This window comes from Haemorhous mexicanus, chromosome 1 (genome assembly GCF_027477595.1).
Source record: "Haemorhous mexicanus isolate bHaeMex1 chromosome 1, bHaeMex1.pri, whole genome shotgun sequence".
Taxonomy (NCBI): domain Eukaryota; kingdom Metazoa; phylum Chordata; class Aves; order Passeriformes; family Fringillidae; genus Haemorhous; species Haemorhous mexicanus.
Window position 1 is genome coordinate 46,359,435 of NC_082341.1, and position 17,664 is coordinate 46,377,098.

The following is a 17,664-nucleotide window of genomic DNA, read 5'->3' on the forward strand; positions in this document are numbered from 1 at the left end:
ATCCATGCCTAGGCCTGGAATGAAGATATCCTAAAAAACATGGGAGCATCCACTTTTCAAATATCTCATTCCCTCAAAGGCAGTGCACAGTGCTAGGAGTACTTTTACAGTTGTGAAGTGAATATATTAAAAAAAAATGGTTTAGGTGCACCAAATTGATCTGATAGCACGCTATGAAAATTCTTCTGGGCTCTTTCCTAAGAACATAAGTCATACCTGGTCTAGTCAGCTTTTTTTGGAACTATTCCCAGCTTAGGATGACAACTGCTTGGTCAGTGATCCAGTGACAGACCCATGATGTGGAAGAGATGTGGGAGCCTGAGTGTATTATTTAGTGGCTTTGGGACAGTGAAGGAGGCCCCTGCCAGGAAGCAATAAAGTAGTTGTTAGGTAATGACTGTGCAGGCACCACATATAAGGTTAAATTGATATATGTAAATCACAATTTCAAGATGCTGAAGCTGCCTCTTGGTGCCCATCTTTTTTTTACACAAGTGGGGATCAAATAGTCAATGTTTTGATAAATGGTGTGCTGCTAACCTACATTAAAGACCTTAAGGGAGTTGAGCTCTTAAATTCCTTTGAAATGTAATAGAATTTGGGTGCCAAGAGCTCTTCTTTTTAAAAAAAATCTGCTGGCTCATTTGCTTTTATTAAACTGCTTTTTAAAAATCATGCAAAGCCTTTGATATGCTCTGTCACAGTACAGAAGTGCCACAGCGTACACACGCAAATAAGGACATCTTCAAGGGGTGTTGGCAGTGACAGAAACCAGTTGGGATTAACCATTGATGGCTTTCTACTGTTGTGTTGGGAGTGTGGTACATAATACTCATGGCAGTTTTTAGAGGTCTCTGCATTGGCTGTACAGGATCATTTGAACAAAAGTGTTTCATGCTGGCTGGTTATTTGGGCTCCATAAATGTTAGCGAAAATAATGTATTCTAAAAGTGAAAAAGACCCTATTGGGGGTCCTACTCCTGTCTTGTATGTGATCCTGAAGTCAGCAAAATCTATAGGAGCGTGCCTGAGTAATTTTCACTCCCTGATGTACCTTGTCTGCTATAAAACCGTATCTGAAAATATATACCTGTTACACATGCTAAGTGTGAGAAACTCTGGTGTGATTCTCATTATTACTCAAATTCAAAATAGATTAAGCTTAATGCTCTTGAATTGAAGTCTCAGTCCACTTGTGCAGTATATAGCATTAGGGTATCTGTAAACATTTATACATACAGTACATAGATAAAAGTGGGTATATTTGTGAGTAAAACAGATATAAACAAGATGTTACAGTGCTCTGTTAGCTGCAACTTCACAAACCTGAGATCCTTGTAGGAATGTATGATTGTTTCCACTTTTGAGGCTTGAGATGCCTTTTCCTTGTTTGTAAAAATCAATGTTTTGTATTGCTGTGTATGGAGTTTGTTTATGGAGAGCTAAACCCAACAAATTATCAAAACTAGTTGATAGTTCTTCTTCAAACTAGTTCTACTGTGGGTGGGGCTGCAGTTTGTTTATCTTCTCGTTTTTCACATGACAGTGCTGCAACAGAAGTACAAGCTCAAGTATTTATGGGGAATGGTTTGGTTTTTTTTTTTTTTTGTCTGGGTTAGCAGCTTCCAATGTAGCTCATTTTATTCAAACAATACAAAACAGATTTTAGCTGGTGCTCCTTTCAAGAACATTTGTAAATTTTTTTTTAGATTGCAATCTGAATTATTCCCCTTTCCATTTGCAATGGAGACTATTAGAGGGTTTTTCTTGGCCACACCTAAGACTCTTTTGAACAATGTTGAATTGTACAATTATTAAGAAGCCAAAACAAAAACCAAAATAAATACTTAAAATCTTACACATCTGTCAGGCTTTACAAAAAAAAAAAAAAACAACAAAAAACCCAAAAACCCCCTTGGAAACTGTGAGGCATTGTGACAAGTGAGTAAAATAGAAAACTATTGCAGTCTGCATTTCTTAAGAGATACTGGGAATTAAGTCTCTGCATAGGCTTGCTGTTAATCTTGTGTACCCTGCTGCCTGAATGGGTGATCAGCAGGGGAACAAACTTGCTTTTGTTTGTGAAGATATGTGAAAGAAATGCACAATAAATGTTTGCATAACATCTTAAATCATGTAAAAAATGCAATGAAAATGAAAGTGAGTCAAGTATAATTTTTAAAAAGTGTTTAATTGTGTAAGTGCAAATTTTGCAAGTCTTCAGTTATAAACTCAAATTTAAATTTAAAAGTTAAGCTCTGAAGTTAAAACAGGAAAAGCACCTTAATCAGACTTATGCAAACCTATAGAATCAGCATGAAAATATTTTTGTACTGCCACATGTGATATATCATTGCTTTGCTGTATAAACACAATTAAAGAGTGCCTTGGGGACTTCCTCAACAAGAGATTAAACAGGGAAACAAGACTGGCAATTCTAACACTTTGCATCTAATGATTTAATCAATCCAGACAGGCTTTCATTCCCAAAGACTTCTATTCCCTGAAATATGCATTTTAAGAATTCACAAGTGCAATTTTCTAGTGGATCACAAACACACGTTCTTATTCTGCCTCTCAGTGAAAGAAATAATCTGTAACTTTTTCACAGATAAGCATTATTTTCTCTCCCTCTTCCTCCCTCTTTTTTTCCTTGTCAGAGATTAGCAACAATTTAGATTTGTGAGTGGAGCTAATTGCTGAATGCAGTCTAAACCGCTTCAGATGAAATGACCTTACTTAGCAAAATCCTACAGTTTAAATTATTAAGTCAAGCTCACTTGTTCTGTCTGAAATAAGTTAAGGAAGCAGATTTTAGGCTGGTCTGGAGAGGGTGGGCATTTCTGCATTTCTGATAGGGAGGGTTGAGGTGAGTAGATGGCAAGCCCTTCGGGGAGCATGAGCTGCTGAAATGGTGGCTTGCTGAGCATGTATCAAGTAAACTTCACAGAATTTGATCTCAACAGGCTGGAATGATGGACTGAGACCAATTGCATGAGGTTCAGCAAGGCAAAGTTCTGGGTCCTGCACCTCGGTCACAACAACCCCCCGCAGTGCTACAGACCGGGGAGGAGTGGCTGAAAAGCTGCCACATGGAAAAGGACTGGGGTTGTTGGTCAACAGCTGGCTGAACATGAGCCGGCATGTGCTCAGATGGCCAAGAAGGCCAGTGGTATCCCGGCCTGGATCAGCAATAGTGTGGCCAGCAGAAGCAGGGCAGACCTCACCCTCTACACAGCACTGGTAAGGCCACATGTCAAATACTGTGTTCAGTTTTGGGCTTCTCCCTGCAAGAGAGACATTGAAATGCTGGAGCGTGTCCAGAGAAGGGCAACAAAACTGCTAAGGGGCCTGGAGCACAAATCTGATGAGGAATGAGGAAGCTGGGCTAAAGCCTAGAAAAAAGAAGGCTTGTGAAGGACCTTATCTCTCTCTACAACTACCTGAATGAAAGGAGGCGGTAGCCGGGTGGGGTGTCAGTCTTTTCACAAGTAGTAAGTGATAGGACGAGGGAAAATGGCCTAAAGTTGTGCCCAGGTGAGTTTTAGATTGATATTAAGAAGAAATTCTTCAATTTCTTTCAAATTCTTCGAAGGATTGTCAAGCATTGGTATAGGCTGCCGGGAGGAGTGGTTGAGTCACTATCCCTGGAGTTGTTTAAAAGACATGTAAGTGTGGCACTTGGGGACCTGGTTTAGTGATGGACTTGGCTGTGTTGGGTTGACAGTTGGATTTGACGATCCTAAAGAATTTTTATAACCCAAATTATTTGATAGTTCTTGGAGGACAAAAAAAATTCCATTTAGTTAACTTAGTTTTGATGCAGACTGTGTTTTGGATTATAAAAGGATTTTCAAAAAATTCCAGATGGTTAAAATATTTTGTAAAATAAAGCAACTTTCTTTTTGGCTGGAATTGGTTTGATTGTCATCCTTATGTCACAGCGAAAATGTTTGAAGAATTCCATTCATATGCCAAATCCTAGAATGCAATACTGCAGCATACTGCTCAAAGTCTTTGCCTTAGACTGGATTCATTCTCACCACAGGGAGAAGGCAGGTATCATTTCAGTAGGTTTTTTGGGTCCCCAAAATGTGCCCAACCTTTGTCCACTTTTGTTTCTAATTTTGAGGAGGCTAGTCAATGACACTGGAATATTTTATGAGATTTGCATGTTTTGCAAACATAGAGATATTTATGTATTTATGTCTTTTTATGTGTCGTGTGCAGAAAACACATCTCATCTTTCAGTCCTTACAATGATCACATGAATCTATTTTTGAGGAATTTTCTCTTTCATAGCCTCCTTACTTAGTCCAACTACTTGAAACAGTTAGTTATGAAAGTACAGTCTTTGTAATGGACTCTAAACTCCAGTACCTAACCAACCTGATAAATAGACTGTGAGAACTGTTTACAGCTGTTGGCTCCTAGCGAAGAGCACTCACAGCTTTACAGCTCTACAGTTAACTTCTTTTCCTTCTCGATGCTGCACCTGATGTGCAATGATTCTCTAAAACAAGTTTTATTAACAATTTGATTGTTCTCCTGCTACCCAGAGATTTCCTTTAAAGCAATAAAATTCCTAGTGGCCTAATCCAAAATGATTACCCAAAGGATCAAAAACCCTCATTAGTTGGTTGTGAAGATCGCCTAATTTCAGAAATGGAGTTTACACATTTTCAAAACTAAATCCAGATGAAAAATATTGTCCTTTTAATCATCTTCATGGGCTCATTAATAAGGAAAATGTATTCAAGAGAGTAAGAAGTAGGAGTGGTGACATTAAATGAGTGTTCTTTTACTGTTCCTCAGTGCAGATGATAGGAATTGGTGAGTTGAAACTGTAAGGCATGAATTAAATGAAAGTTTCAGAAGAAAAATATACAGGCATGGTATGTATTTATGTACTTGATTCAAAAAAGTAACTTTAATTCAGAAATATTGTACTGTTACATCCGAAGCCTTCAACAGTACTGCAAAGCGATGAAATGTTTAAGATTTTTGTTAACTGTCCAGGAATATTCAGTAGCTAAAAAATAAATAGCAAATGGTAAGGGAAGGAAATGGATTTTAAACCCCATTTAAAATTAAACCTGTGTTTATTAGTATCAATCCATAATAGTAATACTTGTATTTGAATATACTGTTACCAACAGGGAACATTCAGTCTATTTGGACATGCTGTGAGATCCAGGCAGCTGCTGTGCCTTAGACATTCTTAAATAGTTAATGAACTGGCACTCCTAAACCTGACTTATTTATTATTATGGACATAAAATCCCACAAAAGAAAGCCAGATGTTTTGGGGAAACAGTTTGGTTTCAGGGTTTTGAGCTGTGTGTCATGCTTTTCATTATAAGATTTCCTATTCCCAGTATCTGTATTTTTTATGTCTTCTGATAAGGCTTCCAAAAATTCTTGCAGATCACCCATTCCCCACATAAATGAATTGAATGAAAATTGTAAGGAATAAAATGTGTGTGGTTCAAATGCATGCTTCAAGAGTTAGTATGTTTGCAAGACTAATGTGAGTTTTGGGGTTTTATTCAGGAAGAGTGAAGTTACTTTTAAGGGCTTTTGCAAATCTTGTTCAGCTCAAATCCCAGAAAGTAAGCTTGCGAAGTTTCAATCTTCAGAACAATGCTGCAAATATGTCCTGTACCAAATCCTACTCCATGTGATTGAACTATGTGACTCTTCATTCTTTGTTCCATTTTTACTTTGTTTTCATTCTGTCTCTGAAAAATTCCATGAACTCCAATTTGGTTGTGTTTCCTTTCATATATATCATCCTCCCCTCACTGGCAGTGTTTAATGTCTTGGGTTTTGTTCCTCTGTTGAAATCTCTCTTGCATTTCAAATTTTTTATTCATGTTAGCTGAATGTTGGCCCTCATTGAAATTCTGTTTTCAAGCATATTTCTGTGTGGAAGCTTACACTGGCATCTTAATTTAACTATATGTGCATCACAAGAAGGTTGATCATTCATCTTAGGCATTGTATTCTCCCAAAATGGATTCCCTTAGATTAAGTTTTGTAATATCAGTGACAACTGTTGCTTGAATTGTTTAAGATGTGTAGTTTGTGTATGGCATTTAAATAAATTTTATCTGTACTTTCTTTGATTAAATGGGACTTGCTAAGGAGATTGGAGGTCAAAATTATAACTGTAGAAGAAATCATGGCCACACAGAAAGTAATTTTGGTTTAGGAAGTAGTCTTATTGGTTGTAGATAATGACTGTCTAAAGGTCAAGAGAAAGGAAGAATGGAAGAACACGCATGGATGTGGGAAGTGTGTGCACAGCTGTGCACAGCAAATTTTTAAGAAGCATCTTAGGTACATTCAGACTGTGACTTGACACTTGAGATAACCTGAAATGCCATATTTAATCTGGCCTAGGTTAATAAAGCAGCTGTGAATGATGCATTTTTACAGATAATTTTCTGAGAGAAGAACAGTTTTATTTCTAAACAGTTTTATTAACTGTTACATAGAATTCTGGTACCAGACAAGGAGAGAAGGGGGGAAAAAAAGTCCAAGAGGTGGAATAAGGAAGTAATTTGAAACCTGTGTAGCTACAGTCTTTTCTCCTCAAGCTGCAGTTTTGTGAGATCATTGAGACTTGAAATTGTCTCAGGTTTAGTTGAACAAGAGGAAGAAAATAGTGAAGAAAGGGACAAACAAGATATGCTTTTTGCACATTGAGAATCCTGAATTGCACTAAACTTCACCTGTCCCTAAAATATGTGAAATAACCATTTAGGGATTTAGTGGTCAATGGCACTTAGATTATGGATCCTGACAGAAAAATATTCTTTTCCTTGGGTGAGGGGTTTTTCTCTGTGCGGAATTAGTCCATATATGTGCACCAGCACAGATGTAAATAATTATATAGGATACAAAGAGAAGACTACTGTGTATCAACATGCCTAATATTTCCTATAGGGTTGCTTCAGTAGCTTGTGAAGAATTTTTAAATCTGGAATGTTTTCCATTTTATTCATCAGCTACCAATTTGATACTTAGAGCATTGAAAAGTGCTGTGTATATGTGTTTATGCTTTATCATATTTATGGGATGAAAAAATGTTTTAAACAGTGTAAAGACTGGAGAAGAAACAGGGAACATATATTTATTTTCAATTCTTGGAGTAGGTGCTAAGCATAATTATTGAAAATAATGGGGTAGATAAGTAAGTTGTCTTTGAAATAAGTATGAGAAGGATGCAGAGGGATGTTTCCTAGGATTTTGGATTGAAAATCTGAATAAGTATGTTTAGTAGAAAAATATATTTTAAAAAATAAATCTTTTAAGATTTAATCAAAAGAATTTATCGTAGCAAATAATAAATCTTAATGACCATTATAAAAAGCAGCATATTAATTTGCATGCATTTTGCATATCTACTTCTAGATATGCTTTGAGCAAAATGTTCTCAAATCAATGTCATAAATGCTACCATTTACAATTCTGAATATACTCTTATGGACAGGTGGGTTCATGCTTTGTTGTGTAGATACCTTACATTTTTGGTGCAATAATCAAAGGTTAAATGAAAGTATTGAAATAATTTTCAAGGAACATGGAACCTCAAGTGTCTGTAGATGTAAATGGTGTAGTTTACGTTGTTTAGATGTTAACATTGAGATTGGAGGGTTAATTATCTTCTCTTTTTATGAGTGCAAATGAGTGGAGCATTTCCAGCACGTTTTGGCCCCAAATTAAGCCTTTTAATTATATTTAATTTGAGCAATCCTTGTATTTTTGTTGAGCCCTCTGCTCTTATCTGAAATTGTATAGATCAATATTGGTTTTATGATACCTCTGAAAAAAAGGCTGCTCTTTGGACATGTTGCAAATGAAATTAATGTACATAGAAAATGATCTTAATTTCAGGTTTTTTTTCTTTTTTATATCCCTCTCTCCCTCCAAGTCTGAAAATTAAATATTTAGTATTCAGATTTTCTTGCTTGTATCCATTGCAAAATATTTAATTGCAGATAGAATACTTTCTATGATGAAAGATTCTCCTATTTTCAGTGGATTTTTTAAAAATTTGGATAAAATTTTGTTCCAAGTCTGAACTTAGTAAATGGAAAATAAGATCGAACAATATTGTTTCTCTAGTAATATAAATATTTATTGCATGTATGTATATAGCCCAGTGTTACATATTGAATGTCTTTATTACAGGTAGAAATATAGTGAGCAAATATATCAATCTATAACATCAATTTTACTCCAGATATCTCTCATCAAATTTGACCCTTTGCGCCGTGTATGCCTGTTGATTTAAAATGTTTTAAAATGAACGAAATCCAGTATCCATGGTTGCTTCTTAAATAGAAACAATGTTACCCATAAATGGTTTTCTACAATCACACCTACTATTACACCTCCAAACCTCAATCAAGGGCTTGTTTCTGTTCTACAGGCTCTGGCTGGAGCAGGTGTAAATGGAAAGCAGATTTCTGACTGCTGAGCCCAGCAGCTAACAACTTCCTGTTGTAGTTGCTCATGCATTCCCTACAGGGCTCCTAGTTCCTTAAATGCAGTAGAGGTGCAGCTGGATAAGGACAGTTACCAAAGTGATTGAAGTGACTTCCATGTACTGAGGTTCCTAACTGGTACCCAGGAGTACCAAGCTGGTGCCTGGCACTTTCTGACTGGTTACCATGCTCTGTACACAGCTGGCATGATTTCTAGGGCCAAATGTAAATGTAATGTGCTGCCTTGATACAGTCAATGTGCAGACACCATGCCTGCATCATATTATATTCACAATCATATCATTAGTTTCAGTGAAAGCAAAGGTGATGTGCAGGCACAAACTTCCCCCTTTCTTTAGTTGCTTTCTGTGCATAAATGATTTTGTATCTTCAGGTCTTTGTTATGCAATAGCTTTTTTTTTCCTTTGGACTTCCATGTTTAGGCTTAGCCTAGTTGCTTCTGGTCAAATCTTGAATGTTGTCGAACACAGCCAAATCTGATACTGTATTTACTATTTTGATTTAGATTATCAAGTTTGTTGTGGTAAAATATTCAGCACTTTTGAGTGGAGTTGCGCCTGCAGTACAGTTTAGGATTCTGGTTTTGGATCTGTAATCTCAGTTGTGAGGTTCAGAAATGTTCATATGGCGTATGAACGGGAATGGCATATATGAACAGGTTACCTGTAAATATCTGGATACAAAGCCAGAAGTGATTTACAATCAAACATAATATAAAGTAAGTACAAGTTAATGTGTTTCAAAAATAATTGTATGTCACTGTGCTATTTCGTGATCTTCATTAAAATACAGAGAAAAGGGGGTTGCAACCCTTTGATTAATGTGCTTTTCACCAGGATATCAATAAAACCCCAATGCCAGCCTTGTCTGTGAATAAAATACCTATAAACACAGTATATAACACGTTTTTACATAGTTGACCTTTTGAACAATTCCATATGTTTTTCATTTATGTAGAATTGTTTTCTTACTAGACTCCATTCAAAAAAATTTATTTTAGACTTGGTTTAAATGGAACAGACACCTTAAATATCTTAACAAGCATAGCTGACCCTTTGGTGAAATTCTTAAAAAAAGGATTGTCTGCAGCTGCCGTGCCCATGGTGTGCTTATATCTGGGTTGTGGAATGAACAAGGTAGAGCAGTCCTTGGAAGAGTTTGTACAAGTAGAGTGTAAAAACTACGCACAGGGGAAAATATTGGCACTGGTCAGAGAAGTGTATGTGGTACATAAAATTTCCCAGCAGTTGTGCTGCAGTGCACTCACATGCAGAATATATTGGCTAACTGGTAATAGGAAGCCATTGTTTTCTTTACAGATCAGAAACATTAACTCCTGGCATGTCATATGGACACGTGCATAATGTAATAGCTTAAACATGTGTCACTATTGTAAGGCAGGTGTGAAACAAGGATATTCAAGTTGAAAGATCCTACAGCCAGCTTTGGAGTCAAGAGAAAGGCTGGGAGGATGCATGGTCTGGAAATAGACAATATAAATGTTTTAGGAAGTTGCTTTCATTCTGTTATGTGAAAAATATACATCTTCTATCTATACATAAAAGTAATTCTTAATCTAATTCTATCAGTTAATTTTTTTCTTTATCTTTTATTTTCTTCTTTCTGGTCTTTGGGGAAGAAAAATCAAGGTACCTTTTAGTGATTTTGTTTTATTGCTCTTCTTGTTTTTCTTTAGCTAAAGTACTTTCAGTTTTTCAATATCTCTATAGTGAAAAAAAGAGAACTTTGCATCCTTGGTCTTAAAAGGAATTGGTTTTTACCATTTTTGAGACAGAGAATTCATATTTAATATTGTAAAACCAGATTAATCTCTATTATATTAAATGGGGAAAATTATAAAAAGTAGTTGTGTAATAATATAATTTCAAATTTAATTATTTTTTGTTTTATTTTATATCATATAATTTTGATAGCTTTCAGTATTATGTAATTAGTCTGTTCTAGCTACTGAAAGCACCAGCTCTTAGTCTGATGACAATCTGTTCTCTAAATAGTCTTGTCAAAGTGTATGTTCATTTCCTTTTGGTAATGAGACAAACTTTCTTTGGCTCATAAACCTGAAAGTAAAGTAAAACTGAAGAGTGATTTAGCCATATTATGATCTTGATTTTGGATGTAGTTCCCTCGTTGTTGCTAGGAACTTTCAGAACAACAGATGTTTTAAATGTACAAAATGAGATTTTTTTACGCACAAAGCAAATCCAGTGGATAAATCACAGATTCAGAGCTCTGTAGAAAAGTACTATTCACAATCATTGTGGTATAAAACATGTCTAAAGTTGCTTTAAAATTTCCTGTATCAGATATTTGAATGTAGTTTGTGTCTGTTTTAAAATCCTTGATTTGTGGATTAGGATAATTTGCAGAAGCTACTCAGTGTTTTTCTGAATGGTCTGGGTCCCCATTTTATTTTAACTTTGTAAGAATTCTTATAAGTGTAAGGTCACAGCTGATATTTTCAAACTTTGTGTGGAAATGATTCCCTCCACAAAATCCTGAAGAGTTAGAAGGAAAAGAATTTTTAATTGGCTTTTGAAACTCAAATATTTCTCATTCAGAGGGAAAATGCATATAATATAATTTTTTAAAAAAGCACCCCCCCAAATGAATCTTGTGTGTGTCAGTGAGAAAGAACAAAAGAAGGAACTGTTTCCAAATTGTAAAACTGGGGATTTGAAGTCAAGGGTCTTCTTTGCTCCCTCCATACCTGTTTATGAGTTGGCACTGGAATGGCTCTGCAGCATATTCTGCTCTCCCCAGCTATTAGCAGCAGTAGGGGGAAGTGAAAAGGCTCAGCCCTTCTGAACCATCCCTTCTGTCTTCAGAACAGGCTCCTATTGTGACCGTAGCTTCTGTGAGTGGCGTGCGAAGCCTTGATGTGAAGCAAAGAAAGTTCACTGCTGACTACAAGAGTCTTTGGATTGGGCCCTGAGCTTTTAAGTCTGTAACTGTCATGGAAAATAAATACTGCACTTGAAGGAGCAAGCTCCAGGGTCTCCTAAAAGTAGCTTAAATAGCTCAGAGAGGAGCAGTATAATAACTCCAGCTTTCATATAGTAGGTTCTCACTAGTTTTACATCCCAGGGATACTGCTGGGACTCCCAAATCACTGGTCAACAGTGTAATGATACATGGCAAATTTCCTAGGTAATGGCAGTTGGATAAATCACCTCCAGCCAATGCTGGTTAGTCAAGCGAGGGGTGTGCTATGTATTAACTGGAACCAATTCCCCAAAGACAAAATCAAAGGGAAAATGGACTTGAGAAATTTTTTTTCACCCAGTATGATGATTAGTGGTCATTAGTGAAGATGATTTATTTTTCCTTATGGAAAGGCTAGTGAGTGATTTAGAAAAGCAAATGTGAATGTGTAAGTTTTTGCAGACATTGCTGGAAGGGATCAGAGATTTCACAGCAGAGCTGTTCACCTTTATGACTGAATTTCTGTTTATATTCTTCAAATAAGGCAAAACAACACGATGGAAAAATTTCAGGAAGTTCTTGATTGCACCCAGTGTTACAAACCAGACATGATGACTTCGCATTATCATTTTCATGAGAAAGAAGGAAACAAGCTGTGCCTACTCAAAAACCTGCCAAATGTTTTGTGTGGGGTGAAATAAAGTTGAAGATCAAAGTGCTGTCAACTTGATAGGAATTGAAGGTGCTGAATGTGTCGTAGGATCTTGACACAGGAAAGTGCTGTGAGTTGTCCTAGCCAGAGCACAAATTGTTTCTGGAACCAAACCAGAAAGTCAGCTAAAGTCACAGAAAAGTGTTATATTTTTCATACCTCTCTTCAGAAATGTAGGACTTCAAAATCACATCTGATGCTCACAGTTAGCTGTGTAATAGTGAATGTAGCTTAGGCTGATGCCAATTACAATAATAACTTGGATCACAGAATGTTTCAAGATATTTTTCTGACAGTAATGAATCATGTGTTAGTAAATTGAGCAACTAAAGGAAGGTGTTAATGAAAGGTAGGTTCACTGATGAGCATTAAGTACATCCTATGTTGGGCAGTGATATATGAGTTCATGATGGTATTTTTGGAACTTCTTTCATGGAGCATTGTTGAGTGCTAGAATTATCACCTCTTTATAAAGGCACGGTCAGGAGAAAAGAACTTACCTATTTCTATTGCAGAGTTCAAATTGTACCTGCATTATTTTCAATTTGGGCATGGGAATACAAGTCTAGAGGCTCCCATTGGGTTTTACTGATCAGATTGCTGGTTTTCTGCTTGTGGCATTAGTGTATGTGAATGGGTCTATGCAGGATTTGCACATATTTCAATGTGAATAATTAAGATGATGACTCTCAGAATCACTTGCATGTGGGGTGCCATTTGAGGCTTGCAACGATTTTTATGCAACATTCAAAGCCCTCTGAGTTGGAACTGCTGCTTGTATTTTTCTCTGAGATTACTTTCCTAATGTGACCTGCGCACTTCTGGCTTCCCTGTAATGCTTCTGACAAAGAAGAAATCCAAGACACTTATTCTTTTAATGCTGTGTCTGCACTCCTGACTAATCTTTTTCCTGGTAACTTGGATATACTGTGGCAAGAGAGAAACAGATATGATTCATCACCTACTGTAAAGTGCAGCCAAATACTGCATTAATTCTAAACATGGGTAGAGGTTGTATGACAAAAGGGAGGACTGAGGCAGTCATGGAAGATTTGTGCTAGCAGCGAATACAAAGAACCTGACCTGCTGCTCGATTAAAAGAGCATTCACCTTTTCAGTAGCTTTTCAGAGAAGAGTAATCCCATTGATAAATCTTAATCTTTGCATAATTTTCAGTATTTAAGTTATAGACAGCCTAATGTATCTAGAAATTCTGTTAAATTCTTCCTCTGTGACAGTGAATTAAATAGGCAGTTATATTAATGACATAAGAGGAAGTGAGCATCAGTGTTCATAGTAATGAATTTCTACTTGTTTTAAGTACTGTCCAAGTGCTGCAGGGGTTTAGGCAGATTTTTATTAAGGATGTGGCTAGAATACAAAGAGGAGTAGTAGCAATTGAATCTTGTTTCTATCTTAGCTGATGTTTTGAAAGGTTTTAAGTGGTACTTTATTTTTTTCTGGTATTCCAGCTTGTTATTAACAGCCAAAGCTGGATTGAAAGTCTATTCTTTAAACATCTGTAGTTTCTTTCTATACTGAAAAAATAGAGGAGCTGAGGCTTTCTCTTCTGAAGAGGAATTCCTTGTGTCTGCAGAAACCACTGAGTCTTACCCATTTTTCAGACTTGTTGTAGCTGAACTAATTGTCTTACAGAGGTGATTCTTCTATTTCCCAAGGCCTACACAGGGATGGTTTTTCTGTCCGTAGGAATTTCTTCCCTCATGGTGCAATTTCTAGTTTCAGCCAGTTCTCACTCATCTGAGAATGACTTCTGAAGCTTCCTGGCTGACTCTTCTCCTCCCTCCTCCTTTGAAAATGCTCTTTTAGCAAAAATGACCAGAAAGCTCATGACTTCATGGATAATGCTTCTGACCTTGGTTTGAGTCACCAATGGAATCAAAGGCTCTCTCAGCATCATTTTTTTCCCCTGTAGGTTATTTTCTTGCTAGTATCTGATCAAGAGAACTACCCAAATGCTTCTATAAAAAAAGAAAAAGAAATTATTTTCAATGGAATAAGGAGATCAGAGGATTATTTTGTTGTTTGGCCTTACGACAGGTTATGCCAAAAAGGAGAAAATGACTCTTCTAAATCAAGAGGGCAGTCTAATGTTTTAAACTGGCCAAGAAATCAGTTTGGTTTTTTTTTTTTTTTTTGAGGCTTACACCATTCTTAAATGAATAGTGATTGAGTCAAGTACAAAAAAGAAGGTCATATTTTCTTTGTGAAAAAATTTTAATATGGCTGACCAAAAAGGTTGAAGCTACACTCCCAAAAAGAACTGAATCAAGTAGCAGTTGTCATCCGGACTATGTCTGCCTGAATTTGCCACAGGAACAAAATGTCAGTTCTTTAATAACCTTAACTTTTCCAAGATGGCTCATATATCCCAATTTAAGTGTTTCCTTGTATATAACTGAAAACAAAAGTTGTTCCTTCAGTGCATCTCCTAGTTTATTTCATGGACTCCATTTTTTGTAGTAAATGAGAACATACTTTCTACTGTTGTGAGGATGTTTCTTGTAAACAAAGAAAACAATGGAACTTCATGCAGTCTGGATTATCTAATCAGAAGAGCGCTTAAAATAAATTCAGGAGGGATTAAGATTCCTGATGTAACCATTTAATTGGATAGCCTTCCAAGGGCTCAAAGAAATTGGGGGTTGGGAATAGAAGGCTCTTCTTGAAAACTACATACTATATGTTATGTTACACTTTGGAGTTCTTAGCAAACTGGAAGTTGACCCTTAAATGGGACCTTTACTGCAATTCTGTTTAGCTGCTTTGTTTACATGGTGCTGATATCATAGTTTTGCTGAGAAAGATTTGCAAGTCATTCAGACTGAAAAGAAATAATGATCTAAATAGTAAACATTTTTTTGACAAAATGTCTGACAAAACAGATGCACAACTTGTTATAATGCAGCCTGCATATAGATACCATGACAGACCCTTGTCTAAGTATTAGATGTATAAAGCCTAAATCTGCTGACCCAAGTGGTGCTGCTGCTAGTGTGGCAGTCTTAATAACCAAGCTGGGCTGGGAAGAAACTAGGTACTGCATGTACCTAATTCCTATGGCAATGATTTTCTTAATTCCTATGGCAATATTTAGCAAATTGAAGGCATACTCTAAAATAATTAATTGTCCAAATAAGAGGTCATATTTTGGAATATAAATTATGATGTATAGCTCAGGAGCAAGATAAATTCCTTAAAGAAGCTTTGGTTTCCGTGTCTTAGGTCTCCTTTTTTTGCCATTTGTAATTGGGGAGTTTTGCAGAATAAAACAGAAGATATGACATGAGAACATAGCTCTGCATTGTGTTACTCCACCCAAAAATAAGGGGTATCCAAGCTGGGGCCTTGTGGTCTGGAATGGTGGGACAAGTAGATGAGCAAAAAAATGCTGAAAGAGTAGTAGTGAGTCATGCTCAGACTGGAGGCTAGTCACAAATGAGATTTGTCTGAGACTTAATGCTATAGAACATCTCTATCATCCATCCATCAGCAGGAGGAAAAGAGTGTGCTCTCATTAGGTGTGCACTATGTGAAATTGGGTTGAGCAGCTGAGGCCCTGAAGGTCAGGGCTGCCATTCAGGATGGTCCTGGCAGGCTGGAGGAAAGGACCAATAGGAGCTTTGGTACATTCAACAAGGATACTGTGAAGTGCTGCAGCTGGAAGAATCAACCTTTACAGTGATACTCAGGAGGGGCTGGCTGGGAGCAGTGGGTGAGAAGGGCCTGCAGAGGTTGGACAGGTTGTGGAGCATGAGTCCCCAGTATGTCCTGGCAGAGATGGAGAACAGCAGTGAGATCTGATGGGCAGGAACACAGCATCTAGGTTGAGAGAATGCATTTTTTCCCTTTCCACTTGGCACCTGTTGGATACACTTGGCCACATGTAGGTACTGCATCCAGTCTGGGGCTTCTGGGAAGGGAAAGATACCAATGAAATGGAGCCAGTTCAGATGGCCAGGGCTGGAGCTTGCCCATCAAGGGCAGAAGCTGGGGGTCAGGACTGGTTCACCCGTGCAAAATCCAAGTATGCCTGCTTAACTAAATGCCTTCAGTAGACTCCAGAGTGCTAGTTATTCTTTTCAGTTTACTTTTAGATGGCTTTAGTTTCAAAGTAACATTAATGAGAAAAATCAATTTGAATTGTTCCTGTGGGTGTGTTTTGATAATTGATATTTATTCACTGACCTAAGCAGAGGCATGACCAAGGCTTTCTTAAGACAGATGAATGTTACCATACCATTAGTTATGCTGATAATTTTGAACTGATTTTTTTCAGTCTCTTCTGTTGAAATTGTTTAATTTTAAATAAAGTATCAATGAGAGGGAAAGACCACAATGAAGGCAGTGCCATTGGGTTCTTTTAGGAAATAGAGATTTTTGACTTCTCATCTTTGCTTCAGTGAATTTTAATTATCAAAAATGTTGCATAGAATGAGTCAACGACCTCCAAGGAGCCAGGGAATACCCTGATAGGCAGGGAATACCCAGGTAGCTGGGGAAATAATGGAATTCCCCTCTTGACCTGAAGACTCTCCTTTTTGAAGTGTATCTTCTGCCTGGAGGCATTTTTGTAATCCTTGGTTTTTGAATTGATGAAATTTACATTTTCAAGTGTAAAAAGTCTATTGAAAACTTCTTGATGAGTTCTAATCTTAATTTGATCTGTAACATAATATTTCAGATTTTGAAATCTTCTTTTCTTCATTTTGTGTTTATCTTTTTCTGCTTCTCTGGTTGTTTTTATTTCCAAGTAGTTTCCAAAAAAACATGTCTAAAATCTTCTGGATATAGAATTATTAGAAGTGAAACTTTATTCTGCAAGACTAATAGCTAATGTAAGGTGGAGTACTGTTACTGCCAACTATAGAACATTTGTTAACAATGTTTATTATCATAATGCTAAAAATATGTTATTACAAACTTTGTGTGAATAGTATTTTTGTGCAAGTCACAGCACACAACAAGGTGTGCATTATAAAACAGTATGTCTTTGGCTGAGTGACCTAAGTGACTTGAAAAGTAGAATTTCCGTATGTATCTACACAATTGTGTTCATAACATTAAAATTTTCCAAAATTTCTTTTGAATAGTGGGAGAGATTAAAAAGGGAAAAATGATTCTGTATGATCTTGTGATGGAAAGAATTTTGAGCTAATGACTGGGTTGTAATTTATAACCTCTTCCCATTTTATTTTTTCAAAGTGGCTGTATGTTTTAAGTATGTTGTAGTTCAAGATGGAAGCAATACTTCTTTGTGATTTTAAAGGAACTTGTATTCACTGATTTGTTGAAAAACATCAGTGCTACACATCCTGTCTATTTGCAACTCATACAGTTCCACACAGTTTAAAAAGGCAAATTTCTGATAATTGTTATTTCATAATGCTAGTGTGTACAAAGTAGCTAATATGTACATTCTGTGCAATTAGTAAGATCAGTAAGATTAATTTGTCTTTCAGCATCAGCTAT

General features: G+C 36.6%; 1 protein-coding gene across 1 annotated transcript in view; it reads left to right on the forward strand.

The window, feature by feature from the left end:
• The window catches only part of BBS9 (Bardet-Biedl syndrome 9), a 288,879-nt gene that overhangs the window by 230,025 nt on the left and 41,190 nt on the right, over positions 1–17,664 (forward strand). The gene's annotated exons all lie outside the window — the stretch shown is intronic.